Source organism: Dama dama, chromosome 25 (genome assembly GCF_033118175.1).
Source record: "Dama dama isolate Ldn47 chromosome 25, ASM3311817v1, whole genome shotgun sequence".
Lineage (NCBI taxonomy): Eukaryota > Metazoa > Chordata > Mammalia > Artiodactyla > Cervidae > Dama > Dama dama.
In genome coordinates, this window is record NC_083705.1 from 26288123 (window position 1) to 26302372 (window position 14250).

General features: G+C 38.5%; 1 protein-coding gene and 1 pseudogene across 3 annotated transcripts in view; one reads left to right on the forward strand and one right to left on the reverse strand.

Moving 5' to 3' along the window:
* NDUFAF2 (NADH:ubiquinone oxidoreductase complex assembly factor 2) overlaps positions 1 to 14250 on the reverse strand; it is a 160276-nt gene that overhangs the window by 74772 nt on the left and 71254 nt on the right. The gene's annotated exons all lie outside the window — the stretch shown is intronic.
* On the forward strand, positions 11019 to 11877 carry LOC133046810 (prohibitin 1-like; annotated as a pseudogene).

The window sequence follows — 14250 nt, forward strand, 5'->3', positions numbered from 1 at the left end:
TGTCTGACTCTTTGAGACCCTGTGGACTGTAGCCCGCCTGGTTCCTCTGTCCATGGGATTCTCCAGGCAAGAATACTGGAGTGGGTTGCCATGCTCTCCTCCAGGAGATCTTCCCGACCCAGGGACTGAACTTGCATCTTTCAATAGGTGGGTTCTTTATCACTAACGCAACCTGGGAAGCCCAAAGTATTGTTTCCCAAACTTAAAACTTTGTTTTAAAAAATATGGAATCCATTTAGTTAAAAAGAAGAAAAAAGGCATGATTCTTTGGTATCAGGTAGATGATGGGTTTAGGTAAAAGATTTCATCTGTTCTACTGGGTTTCTGGCACAGAGTATAAGGACCCTGGACACAGACAAGGCAAAGAAGAGCTAGAGTAGAGAGCCCTAAACTTCACTCGTTCAAAGTGCCTGCTTTGCAATTTTGGCCACACTTTTTGGTATTAATTCCCTAATATTTTTCTTTAATTTTGACTTGCTTTATTCTTCAGTATTCACTTTTACTTTACCCCACCTCCTCCCAAAAAACCCCAGAAAATCACTGATTTAATATACTAGTTGTATAGTGTTCAAACATACAAAAAATAGATAAGTATCTTTAAAATGTAATGGTTGTCTTTGTACCTTCTGAAGTCATCTTGAACATCAGTCTGGAGAGACAGGCCCAGTGGCACATATGTTGATACAGGGCATAGGAATCAATATACCAGTAAGAAATTACTATGGGTAGGAAATGGCCAATGAACACTGAAGCATTGTTTGGATTGCGTTTACTCTTCATTGCAAAAAATCCTATGTCATGTACAATCTTAGGTTAGGTTTGAAAGAAGGCGGCAAAGATCTTAGAACTAGTAAGGGAGTGGTACTTGTCTGAGTATATACTTTTGAATAAGTTTGACAACATGCTTATGTTCTATATATTCAAAAAATTAAATAAACACAGATGTGAAAGGAAATGAAAGCGAGCTGAAACAAATAATCCCAAATTTATTTCAGACTAAAAACACAACCACATTGAATGGGGAAAAGAAAAGAAAGAACTAGAGCAGGTAACTTATGGACAAGGTATTTGCATACGTACCCTAAGTCTTGGGCAGGAAAAGACCTGCAGATACATCTTGAACATAGTATCTTTGTTTTCTGTAGTGGTATGGGTAAGGCAATTCTGAAACTACTCTAGATACATGATTCAGCAAATGTGTATATGTATTAATGTTACTGGAAGCCAGGGTTCTCATTGTGGAATGATATACAGACATGCAATGGGAAAAGGCAAAAAAGACCAGGGGTCAGATTGAAACTCGAGATACTGGCTACTTATGATAAATAAGCTAGACATGTATTTGTACACAGACACATGTATTTTCACATATACATGTATACATTTTTCTGGTTCTATTTGCAGAAAGAGCCTAAAAGCAAAGGCCTTAGTAGCAATAAGGATTCCTAGTGCTCAAATCTTGGTCTCCATGCCATCAACCATCAAAAGAAATCAGGATTCCTCAGAAAAATGGTTGATTTCAGGCCTAGGGCAGGGTGAATTCAAGGGGAGCCTGGAACACCTTGCTATGCCAAAAAAACAAGAGTTTAAAAAAATGATGATAATAGGGGCCTGTCACAAGGACTTAAGAGCCAGCTTGAAGGTGCAGACACTGGCTAAATTTGGGACAATCTGAACACCAAAATAATCTAGGAATTACAGACCAGCAATTGTCAAAGTGTCAAAGGGAGATCTGCAGGGTGCCTATGACCCTTTTAGGGCGTCTCTGAGGCTAAATCTGTTTTAATAATGCTAAGACATTATTTTCCTTTTTTAATTTTTTCATGAATGTACAATGGAGTTTTCCAGAGGTTACATGATATGTGATATAGTAACACACTGAATGAGGAAACAGATATGAAAAATCCACCTGTCTTTTATTAAGTCACACATTAGGAGGATTTGCATATAAAACAAAGCAATGCTACTCTTTTCTGTAAATGTTTCTGTTTTGGAAAGTATAGTTATTTCTGATCAAAATATATTATTTCCATAAATATGTAATGGATTTATTAGGGTTATTTTTAATGAATTATTACATACTTTTAAAATTCCATTTTAGTTTCAATACAATAAATATTAAATACATACCTTACAAACAAAGCTCTTTCAATAATTTTTAAGAGTTTAAGGAGCTTCTGAGACCAAAATGCATAAGAACTATATACCACTGAAAAGGAATGGAATCCATAAAGCCAAACCACTAAAAATATAGATAAACAGATGAATAAGTAAACAAATTGAGATTAAAACACTCTTGCTTACCACAGTGCCAAACAGGATATGTGCAGTAACTGTAAGAGATGGAAAATCATCATTTTGTAACCATCCTGATAAAGAATGGTTCTGGTCAGAATCATTAAGAGGAAAGGATTTTCTTTTGTTTTTATTTGGATGTAATTTCCCTTTCCTCTACATATAGGGTGTCCCTACACATTGGAAAGTTAAATAAAACTTACTTGGTTAGAAATTTATAACATTTCTAGTTTAGTACCTCAAATACTGCCTTCCTAGGGTCTCAATGACCCTACTGATGAGTAAGACCCTTGACAGGTACCAGTCTGAGGCAGGTGACACCAATGGCCCAGAAGAATGAAACAGCAGACTTAGATGTTTCTCCTTACTTGGCCTACTGCTCCTTTCCAAATCCATCCACACAGGCTAGGAAAAATATTTAAGCAGACTTTAATCTTTAAATGTTGAAGCATCAGAACTCACAAGATATCTATCACAGTGGAGAAAAGGCTTCCTTCCATGAGTAACAAATCAAAGGAGGAGGCCCATGTTGGTTGTGGCCCATAGGCAGATGCAATCCTGGTGAAGGTTTTCAACCAGCTGTCTACTTCCAGCCCAATATTTCCCACTGGTGGAGCACTGTGAGGAGAATGAATGGAATTCAGAGGCGACTTTGGGGTGGAAAGAGAGATTGGGCTGAGTAAAGTGACATCTCTCTGGGATAGCTATCCCCTTGAAAACAAGCAAGATTCAGGCCTTTGATGCCTGACAGGAGCCCCTAACTTGGAGGAATGGTAATGAAGCAGGCAGGATGGCCAAGTAAGATCTCTGCTGCCTGACTGATGTCTGGTCCTTTACCCCAGTGGCAGAGATCAGTGCAAACCAGGTAATAATTCTAAATCAGTCTGTGTGGTGATGTATAGAAGATTGAATTTTGCATACGAAAGGAGGCTTAGAAGTGTCAATGCATAATATATGAAAGTGTGGGCTACTGAAAGCCAAGACCCATACTATATATGTTAGATTTGGTACTTTAAACCTTGCTATTCTGAACTCTTGTACATTTTTTAAAAAACATCAATTAAGAGTACTAAATAAGAATCCTTTACACCAAAAGTCATATTCCCATTTGACTTACAGCCTAATTTGACTGAAGTTACACAGAAGTAACATTTTTTTTTTTTTACTATGAACCTGCTATGTACCAGGTAATGTTTATGTGCCCTTGATATATTATCCGTTATCTTTAAAAGAATCTTTTACAGATGAGGAAAATGAGACATAAGGTGATTAGCTTACCCAAATAAACACAACTAATTAAAGTAGTAGAGCCAGTATTTGCCCCTAAGCTTTTTTCGGACTTCTAACAATAAGCATTTTCCATTTAACACTTTAAAATTAGCATTTACAAAGTCTGCACACAGTATCATTATAGATATCCAATTAAAAACTAACATTTTATTCATAACTATCATAAGCTATTATTTTCCCATAGTGATCAAATGAGGCATTCCTGCTTGAAAATGAGATGATTGTATAATTTGACATATTCTACATATATTTATGTGAGCATCAAAGACTATCTCAGCAGGTCTCAGCAGGTAATACTTTTTTAAAAGTAATTAAAGAGGCCTTCCAGATAAGATTTCAGAATTTTTAAGAGTGCCAACTAGTTCAATGGATTACCTAAAATCTTATTAGCTTCCCCATTCTTACAGGTTTCCCATAAGGAATCTCAGCTTCTTCAATCTTAGAAAATCCAAAATTATATAAAAATGCTTGGTTATTCTAAAATGCCTTATACAATATGGTTTAACTTTTCAGAACCCAAAAGCTGAAAGGTCTTAAACTATACCCAGAAAAACAGTGGAAAAATCGCAAGGGATCTACTTCCTTTATTACCATAAACGTTTTGTGGCAAGTTTATAGCACAACAATATTCTTTTGTTTAAATCTGACTTCATAAATTTTTCAAAGGCTGTAAATAACATTTGTAAAATTTAGGACTGAAAGTAGACAGGAAGAACATCAAAATTTAAGACAAAAAAGATGAACCTACTGCCAATTTGTGTCTGTGCTTTTCCACATGGACAATAAACTCTTATTTACTGTCTTTTTTTAGAGTTCCATAGTAATATTATATGCAGAGTACATCATGAGAAATACCGGGCTGGGTGAATCACAAGCTGGGGTTGCTGGGAGAAATATCAACAACCTCAGATATGCAGATGACATCATTCTAATGGCAGAAATTTCTGTGAAGAGGAATTAAAGAGCGTCTTGATTAGGGTGAAAGAGTAGAGAGAAAAAGCTGGCTTGAAACTCAACATTAAAAAGAGGATGATCATGGTATTGGGTCCTATCACTTCACGGCAAATAGAAGGGGAAAAAGTGGAAGTAGTGACAGATTTTATTTTCTTGGGCTTTAAAACCACTGCAGATGGTGACTGCAGCCATGAAACTTAAAGATGCTTGCTCCTTGGAAAGAAAGCTATGACAAACCTAGATAGCATATTAAAAAGCAGATATATCACTTTGCCGACAAAGGTCCATATAGTCAAAGCTACAGTTTTTCCAGTAGTCATGTACAGGTGTGAGAGTTGGACCATAAAGAAGGCTGAGTGCTGAAGAACTCATAGTTTTGAATTGTGGTGCTGGAGAAGACTCCTGAGAGTCCCCTGGACAGCAAGGAGATCAAACCAGTCAACCCTAAAGGAAATCAATCCTGAATATTCACTAGAAGGACTGATGCTGCAGCTGAAACTCCAGTACTTTGGCCACCTGATGTGAAGAGCTGAAACGCTGGAGAAGATCGTAATGCTGGGAAAGACTGAAGGCAAAAGAAGAAGGGGGCAGCAGAGGATGAGATGGTTAAATAGCATCAGTGCACATGAATTTACACAGACTCCAGGAGATAGTGAAGCACAGAGGAACCTGGCATGCTGCAGTCCATAGGGTCACAAAGATCGTACATGACTAAGTGACTGAACAACCAACAACAGTAATATTATAAGCAAGTAAAACTTGAAAATTCTCAAAATGATATTCAACCAATAAGGTGGTTTAGTCCCTAAGTCAAGTCCAACTCTTGTGACCCCATGGATTATAGCCTGCCAGACTCCTCTGTCCATGGGATTCTCCAGGCAAGAACACTCGAGTGGGTTGCCATTTCCTTCTCCAGGGGATCTTCCTGACCTAGGAATCGAACCCTGGTCTCTTGCATTGCAGACAGATTCTTTACCGACTGAGCTACGGAGGGAAGTCCCTATATATTGAAGAGTCTATTACAATAATCTAAAAAGATTCAAAGTCAAAAGTTAAGTAGGTTTTCTGATTCTAGTCCCAAATCAGACACATACATCTTAGAAATGTACTTCATTTATGTCCTTTCCATTACTGTGGAAATCAAACATTGAAAATAGTTGTGTTTTAAAAAAAATAAAGACACCTGAATATTCTGTATAAAATCACCTATTTTCCAAACTGCAAGGAATTTTTTATGCTCAGAAAAATGCAGTTGTAATTACACTTGTCCCTCACCCCCAAAAGAATTAATCATTAAAAAGAAAAATTCAAATGATGGATTCATGCTATTTATGAACATACATAATAATGTGTTCACTTTGAAGAGCCGAAAGAGAAGCAGCCTTCTGGTTTTGACTGATGTTTAGGAAATCAGTATTTTGAAAGTACTTTATTCATCTAATATATTCTACAGTTCTTTGTAAAGCTAAATTATATTCAATGTATAAAGTATATTTATATTGAGAATTTGAGCATTTGAAGAAATAACACAAAAAACTAACATTTGATGTTTTTGCTATAACTATCTCTGAATCATGACAGATGAGTTAAATGTCTTAAATACACATAAAAAGGGAAGGAAAATAAAGGAGGGTATAAAATTTTTTTAGCCAAATTAAACAGGCTTTAAGATATATTATATGGAAATTTCAGGTTTTAAAAAGACTATTCTTATAATGAGGAAATTTATGATTGACTGAAAATTTTTTTTTTCATTTTGAAGTGAAAGTTGCTAGCTAAATCAAACAAATTCCAATCTGGTACATCCTTAATATAAAAAGGAATAGTATTTTCTCCTCTCAAAATTAGCAAACACTCATAGTGTTGTAAAACAAATATAATCAAAGCATTTGATTTCCACTTGAATACTTGGGGCTGTCAATAGAGAGGTAAAGAGAGAAACTGAAGGAATTAATTTTTGAAAGTGGCAAATATTATTAAAATTTAGAGAATTATTAAACTATGCTATACCACTTGCAAAGCTTGGGACTACCTCAAATTTTATTTTCAGATTTGAAAGGTAGATGACATGGCTGATCATTTGATTAATTTCTAGACCCAAACAGTTTCACAGAAATCAAATAGTTCTTGGCTATCCCTCAAAGATCATAAAAGCATCAAGGGCTGCACTGTTAGCTACCATGACTAATTCACAAAACAGATGATAATTTTAAATATGGATAATTTAGTGAAAATAGAGTATATTTTGTGATTCATTAGTCTTAATTTTAATATATATATATTTAGTTATTAGCCCATGAAATTACTAATATCCTTCATTAATCTAGTTTGGTTAATATCAGGCACTACTTATAAATGAATAGAAATATATTCTGATGTAGAAAGAGACCACATATATTCATCTAATGAAACATGATATATCCATCTATTTAACAGGAACTATACTAGTACTTGTGAACTAGATTTCTGAGTACAAAAACTGGGCTCAGTTGGTAAGAGACTGAGGTGTCAATACTTTTCAAACTCCTGTGTTTAAAACTACCTTCTTTAGTAGGTGAATTTATGAAACTACTCAAAGCAGAGCTTCTCTGGTTGAGGCAGACAGGGATCCAAAGTACAATTTACTTTTTCTCTCCTCCCCCTCCCTGGAGACAACCTCCTGACACTGTTAGAGTGCCAAGAAGTGCTGTGCAATTCACTGATGCAGACCACATACTGCACTTCTGAAACTTCAAAATCCACCCATGAGCATATATTTGTTCTCCAGACAAAATCATGATCTTGTGAACAACAGAAAGACCATCATATTGCTTCTCTTCCTACCCGATCTTTCACATAGTGAATCCTGTGATCTGTCACAAACTCCTGAGTGATCCGTGTAAGACAATGCAGTATTGTTCCTTAAATTTCATACCCTAAGGAGTGATGGTGGTGTAGTCACTAAATCATGTCCGACTCTTGCAACCTCATGGATTGTAGCCCGCCAGACTCCCCTGTCCATGGGATTTTCCAGGCAAGAATACTGGAGTGGGTTGTCATTTCCTTCTCCAGGGGATCTTCCCAACCCAGGGATTAAACCCAGGTCTCCTGCATTGCAGGCAGATTCTGTCCTGAGTGAGCTACCAGGGAAGCCCTAAGGAGATACAGGCCTACTTCAGCTGTGGAGTGCTATAAGATGGGTGTCTCCAAATTACTGTGCACAAGAACGTGGGGACTGTCTCTAGTCAAGAGTATACTGGTAATATACATCAGGATATTACTTGCAAAAGAATTAAATAACTGGACTTAAAATTTCTTTTTTAGTAGTAATAAATGATAAAGCTTAACATTTTTTCCTAAGCCTTGCTACTTTTTTATAAGCTTCCAGAGTCCAGAGACAATATAATTTAGCAACGTATCAATAACATTTTGCATGTGGTTTTATTCATCAGTATTATCTGATTCATTCAGAAGAGCAGAATCATATTTATTGAGCAACATTTATGTGCATAGTACTTAGTTGACACTTTTACTTCCCACATCTTTTCCCTTTGGGCCGAGAGCAACTTAACTACTGTATGACAATAGCACCACCTATTGGTTGGCAAAGGGCTCATAACAATCCAAAATCCACCTGCTTCCTTGACCTTCAGAAGGACTAAAGCATAATTTGGGCTCTTCTTTTATTCCACCTTTCAGTGTTTCCTCTGTTTTGGGAACATGCGGGTTTTTAAAACTTGAATTAAAAATATCACATAAATTATTCAGAAAAAAAAAATAAATAAAACACTTTTGTAGTTGAAAAAAAAATAAAAAAAAAAAAATAAACCCACTTGAAAAAAATTTCAGCTGAGTTAAATCTACTTGAAAAAATGTTCGTGTATATATATATATGTATATATACACACACACCCACACACACACATATTCTTTTCTCTTCCTTCATCTCTCCTTTTAGAAAACTGTAGAGTTCCCTGGTGGCTCAGATGGTAAAGAATCTGCCTGGAATTGGGGTTTTATTCCTGGGTCAGGAAGGTTCCCTGGAGAAGAAAATGGCAAGAATACTGGATAATTCCATGAACAGAGTAGCCTGACGGGCTATAGTCCATGGGATTGCAAAAAGTTGGACACATCTGAGCAACTAATATCTCATGTCCTTCAGAGTTATTGCAACACTCTTAATTCCATTGCTAACCAGTATGTCTTTTTCCTAACATGTAGCAATTCAGATGAATTGAGGGTTAAAAGAGATTTGAGACTTATTCTGGAAACTGAACTGCCATTTATAATACAATTACTATTGAAAAATGTGTTCAACTTAAGCAAGCTGCTTATGTGGAACTTTTGGAATTCAAGTAGGTTGGGAACTTGCTTTAAAACAAAAATTTAAAAGCATTAAGACCTCACTGTGGTTTCCAAGACAAATGCAGGAATAGAATTCTGACACAAAACTATATTGCATATACCTTCCCCCTTTTTAGAGTTGATGAACATCTGCCTTGTCCTGTGGAATCTGAATCTTTCGGTACACACACTGGAATACTCAAAAAAATGATGAGATATATTGCTACTCTGCAGTGGCTCATTCAAGTTACACCAATGATATTAGATCTCATTATTTTAACTTCATCTCTATGATGAAAATTACCAGGATTACATCTATTACTCTAACCACTTCAGTTCAGTCCCTCATTCATGTCCGACTCTCTGCAACCCCATGGACTGCAGCATGCCAGGCCTCCCTGTCTAACTAACCACTTAATGAGCCCCAATCATGAACTGATGTCCTTACACTTCTGTTACATATAACTCTGTATCTTTCTGTAATACATCCTTAGTATCTAGCCCCTGAAGTTGTCCTGTCTTCATGGTAAGCTCTGTAAGTTCTCATGTGTGGGAATACTGTGTTGAAGTGGGGAAATAAGACACCCCAAGCTAAGTGATCAATATGAAGCAACTTTTTAAAATATAATTTATTTGTTTTGGGGTTTTTCTTGGCTTCATGGCACAATACATGGGATCTTAGTTCCTCAACCAGGAATCAAATCCGTGCCCCTTGCAGTGGAAGTATGGAGTCTTAACCAACTGGACTGCTAGTGAAGTACCAATAGGAGGTCATTTTTGTTTTGGCACCAGTCAAGTAGCAAAGGCTTTGTCCCTTGGCCTTTACCCTGTACTTTAGTTCTAGAAACTGCTCCTGATAACCAGATTTGAATCCAATTTGTTACAAGCAGGGGAATGTTATATGCCTCTGCTCCACATACACTGTAATCGTAACTGCTCTCACTTGTCTGGACAGAATCTATTCTTGGTGGAAAGAGAGATTCTACTCCTGTACACCAATTCCATGGTCTACTGAAACTTGTCTAAGGCTTAAGGATGATGTCAAGTGCTCAAGTTGCCAAGCCCACTGCAGCCTTGCAAATCTCCTGTCTAGGACTAACTCATCAGGACTTGGAAATCTTTGGTCTGGTCTGTTGATTCATCAGTCGTTAGGACATCTGGGCTTCCCAGGTGGCTCAGTGGTAAAGAATCCGCCTGCCAATGCAGGAGACACAGGTGACTCATGTTCGATTCCTGCATCAGGAAGATCCCCTGGAAGAGCAAATGGCCAGCCACTCCAGTATTTTGCCTGGGACAGAGCAGCCTGGTGGCTGCAGTCCACGGGGTCAGAGTCAGACACAACTGAGCATGAGCGTTCCTCTTCCCTCCGATGACAGCCACCTGTCCTGAGCCTCAACTGCTCTTCCCTTAAAATCTCTCAAATCTTTGGACTGTACTATTGCTTTACTCACTTCCTAATTTAAAAACTTCAATTGTTTTTATAATATTAATACGAATATACTTAACATTATATTTTTCTTGTTAAATTAGTCAATATTATGTTTTTTTACAAATTTTTTTAATTTTTAAAAATTATTTTAAGACAATTGCAATTGATTTTACTACTGCTCGCCATCCACAATGCAAACTTTCAACAAAATACATAAATACCCATTAATGTTCCTCTAATTTATTCTTTTTATATCATTATTACACCCCCCACCCAGGCCCTTCTTGTTTCATGTCTATATTAATAGAAAAACCTCTCTAATCATACTATATTTCTTTCTTACATAACCATCCTGGGTAGACATTCAAGTAAGTCGGTCATTTAAGGATCCATGCTGATGGCTATTCAGCCACTGTCAACATACGACTTTCAAGGTTTCTTGAGCACTGCCACTTCACTCAGCTAAAAAGAAGAGAGGGCCCTGAGAAACATATATGCAGAGTTTTATTGGCCAGGTCAGGAAGTGACTCACATTACTTCCACTCACAGTGCACTAGGAAAAAACCCTAGTCATAAAAAATCTAGTTACACCTAATTTTAAAAGATGCTGGTAAATGCAGTCTAGCTGTGTGTTCAGGAAGGAGAAAGTGGATTTTAGTGGAAAGTAGTGGTCTCTACAAATATATTCCTGGATAAAGCCAAATCAACAAAGAAACTTGCGATGTGGAGGTCAGAGTGGAAGCAGGTGTGAGTGGGTCCAGCCAAAGGAGACATGGCTGCCAAAGTGTTTGAGTCCATTGGCAAATTTGGCCTGGCCTTAGCTGTTGCAGGAGCGTGGTGAACTCTGCCTTGTGTAATATGGATGCTGGGCACTGAGCCGTCATCTTTGATGGGTTCGGGGGAGTGCAGGACATTGTCATAGGAGAAGGGACTCACTTCCTCATCCCTTGGGTACAGAAGTCAATTATCTCTGACTGCCGCTCTCTACCATGTGATGTGCCAGTAAACACTGGCAGCAAAGATTTACAGAATGTCATCATCACCCTGCGCATCCTCTTACGGCCGGTGGCTGGCCAGCTTCCTCACATCTTCCCCAGCATTGGAGAGGACTACGATGAGAGTGTGCTGCCAGACAACCATTACAGGGATCCTCCAGCCCGTGGTGGCTCGGCTGGAGAACTGATCACCCAGAGAGAGCTGGCCTCCAGGCAGGTGAGCGATGACCTCACAGAGCGAGCAGAGACCTTTGGGCTCATCCTGGATGACCGACCCTTGATGAATCTGACCTTCGGGGAGTTCACAGAGCGGTGGAAGCCAAACAGGTGGCTCAGCAGGAAGCAGAGAGGGCCAGGTTTGTGGAGGAAAAGGCTAAGCAGCAAAAAAAGGAAGCCATCATCTCCGCGGAGGGCGACTCCAAGGCAGCGGAGCTGATTGCCAACTCGCTCGCCACCGCCGCCGCTGGCGACGGCTTGATCCAGCTGCGCAAGGGGGAGACCGCGGAGGGCAACGCATAGAAGCTGCAGCGCTCGCAGAACATCACCTACATGCCCGCCGGGCAGTCAGGGCTCCTCCCGCTGCCCCAGTGACGCTCACACCTCCTGGGCCATCTGACCACAGCCCAGAAGATGTTCAGCACCACCTTCCTTCTGCGGCCCCAAAATCACTGTGAAACTTCATGATTGGCTTAAAGTGAAGAAAATAAAAGTAAAATCACTTCAAATCTCCTACTCAATTGGATTAAGCTCTTTGATTCTTCTCATTTCCATTCCCTCTTTTTTCAATCCACCTCTCTACCCAAAATTGCCAAGTGCCTACACAGACCAGCTTGGCTTCTGTCTTTGGGGCCAGCTGGTACTCCAGCCCAGGCGCTGGCAATTGGCAGAAGAAAGGCAGGGCTTTGTGTGTGACAGGCTGGGAGTCAGCAAGTCAACTTGTAGCCTCCAACCAACCCTTCATTCAGGATTTGAGCAAGATGGCACACGCAGATGAATGGTGAACACAAGCCTCAGATTTCTCCAGTGGTTCCTACACAGACCCAGCTGAAGAGAGGTGCTGGGGAAGGTCAGAGAAGAAGTGATCCATCTCTTACCATAAAGCTGATGCTCTTTAACTGCGGGACCAGTGGAAGCACGTGTGTACAAACAGCACAGATTGTAGAATCGGCCCCCGTGAAGGCGGGTGGGCCTGATTTGCTGCCCTCCCCAGAGTCCTGGAATGGACCGAGACTAGAGTTCTGTGACCTTCCTCTCTACGTCCCACCTTTGTGTCTCAAATACCTGGTGGATTTCCAGCTTGAAGGACTACATCTGCCCAGGGCTGCATGGGCCTGCCAAAGATGTGTGCATCCAGTGTTCCTGTCTCCCTGGTTCAGAGACTGTCCTTCTAGAGGGCTCTGTGCCTGTGCCTTGAAGGAAATGACCATGGGAAGAAGACATTTATGTAAACTACTATCAATAAATGACACCCAGACCTTCCAACTCAAAAAAAAAAAAACCCCAAAGAAAAAGAATACCAGACCATGTCATTTTGGCCCACAGAGAAACTTTCCCCCTGCTTTTTAATTGAATTATGGTTGACTCAAAATATTAGTTTCAGGTGTACAACATAGTGATGTTATTTTTAAGGATTTTACTCCATATAAAAAAATTGGCTATATTCACTATGCTGCACATTACATTTTTGTAACCTATTTTATATCTAGTAGTTTCTACCTCTTAATCCACTTCACCTATCTTGTCCCTCCTTCTAATACTCAAAACTGTTTTTACTGAATTAAAAATCTGGTGAAATACCATTACCCATATTTTAATGCAATTATAAGAAATACTTCAGGAAAAAAATGTATCAAATCTATCAAGTTATGTTGTAAAAGACACCTGTTCATTATACTGTATAATACCTACATAGGAAAACCGTGGGAGACTCATATCAGATATGAGTATTGAGGAAAATAGAAAACAAATATCATTTTTTCCTTTACAGGACTAGGAGAAATTAACAACACTGACCCAGTGTTATTATTGATGGTGCAGAAAAATTTACAAGCTCTTATACTATTGGGAAAGTAAATCAGCCAGTATGAACCAACTGTTTCCTTTTCTGGACAGACTACCAAGAAGCTCAGCAGAATGTTCACAAATTATCTCTAGCGGGGTAATTACATGACAAATTTTGTACTTTTTTGATTGGTTGGCTTTTTAAAAATAAGAAACATGTATTTTTTTTAAGAAATAAAAGCAAAAGGAGGCTATTTTCATTTTTATAAACTAAAAATTAGTCATACTCCTCCAAGATACTTGTTTAGATGATTGATCTCATAGCCACTGTGAAGTTCTGACTGGAAGGTTTTCCCTTTTTGATTTTGCTGCTATAAAGCTCAGAGTTAATTTGTGGTTCACTCTTAGAAAATGTGCAGGTAACGAGAGCTTATATGAGAGCCTTATACGTGGCTCTGCTTTCCCCTCATGCTGATTTTCCTCTCTCCTTTCACTGCAGTTTTATGTCTCCGTCTTTGAGTCCTCAATCTCATGTCTTCTCCAGAAGGAAGAGAATTATCTTATAAAACAGTTTTATTGTGTCACAACTCTATCACTCTTTGTATACAAAACTTAAAGATTCTACTCCATGTATTTTCCTTAAAAGCAAGAATCAAAATTCACCTTATTTACAAAAAAACTAAATAGAAAATATAATAATAAACATGTATTTATATAAACACACACACAAATACATAGGTCAAACACTTTACAATATATGGGAGAAAGCGAAGAAGGTTCAAAATGCTCACAGTCTGGCTCAGTGGAGCCAGTATTTTTTCACTATGACTCACATCAATCTAAGGGCCTCACATTCCCGAAGGGACACCAAGATACATTGTATGTACAGTTCTCAGTATGATAGTAACAACTTTGGCTCTTTGGCTATTACTGATCTGAAACATACTGGTGGTCTCAGGGGTC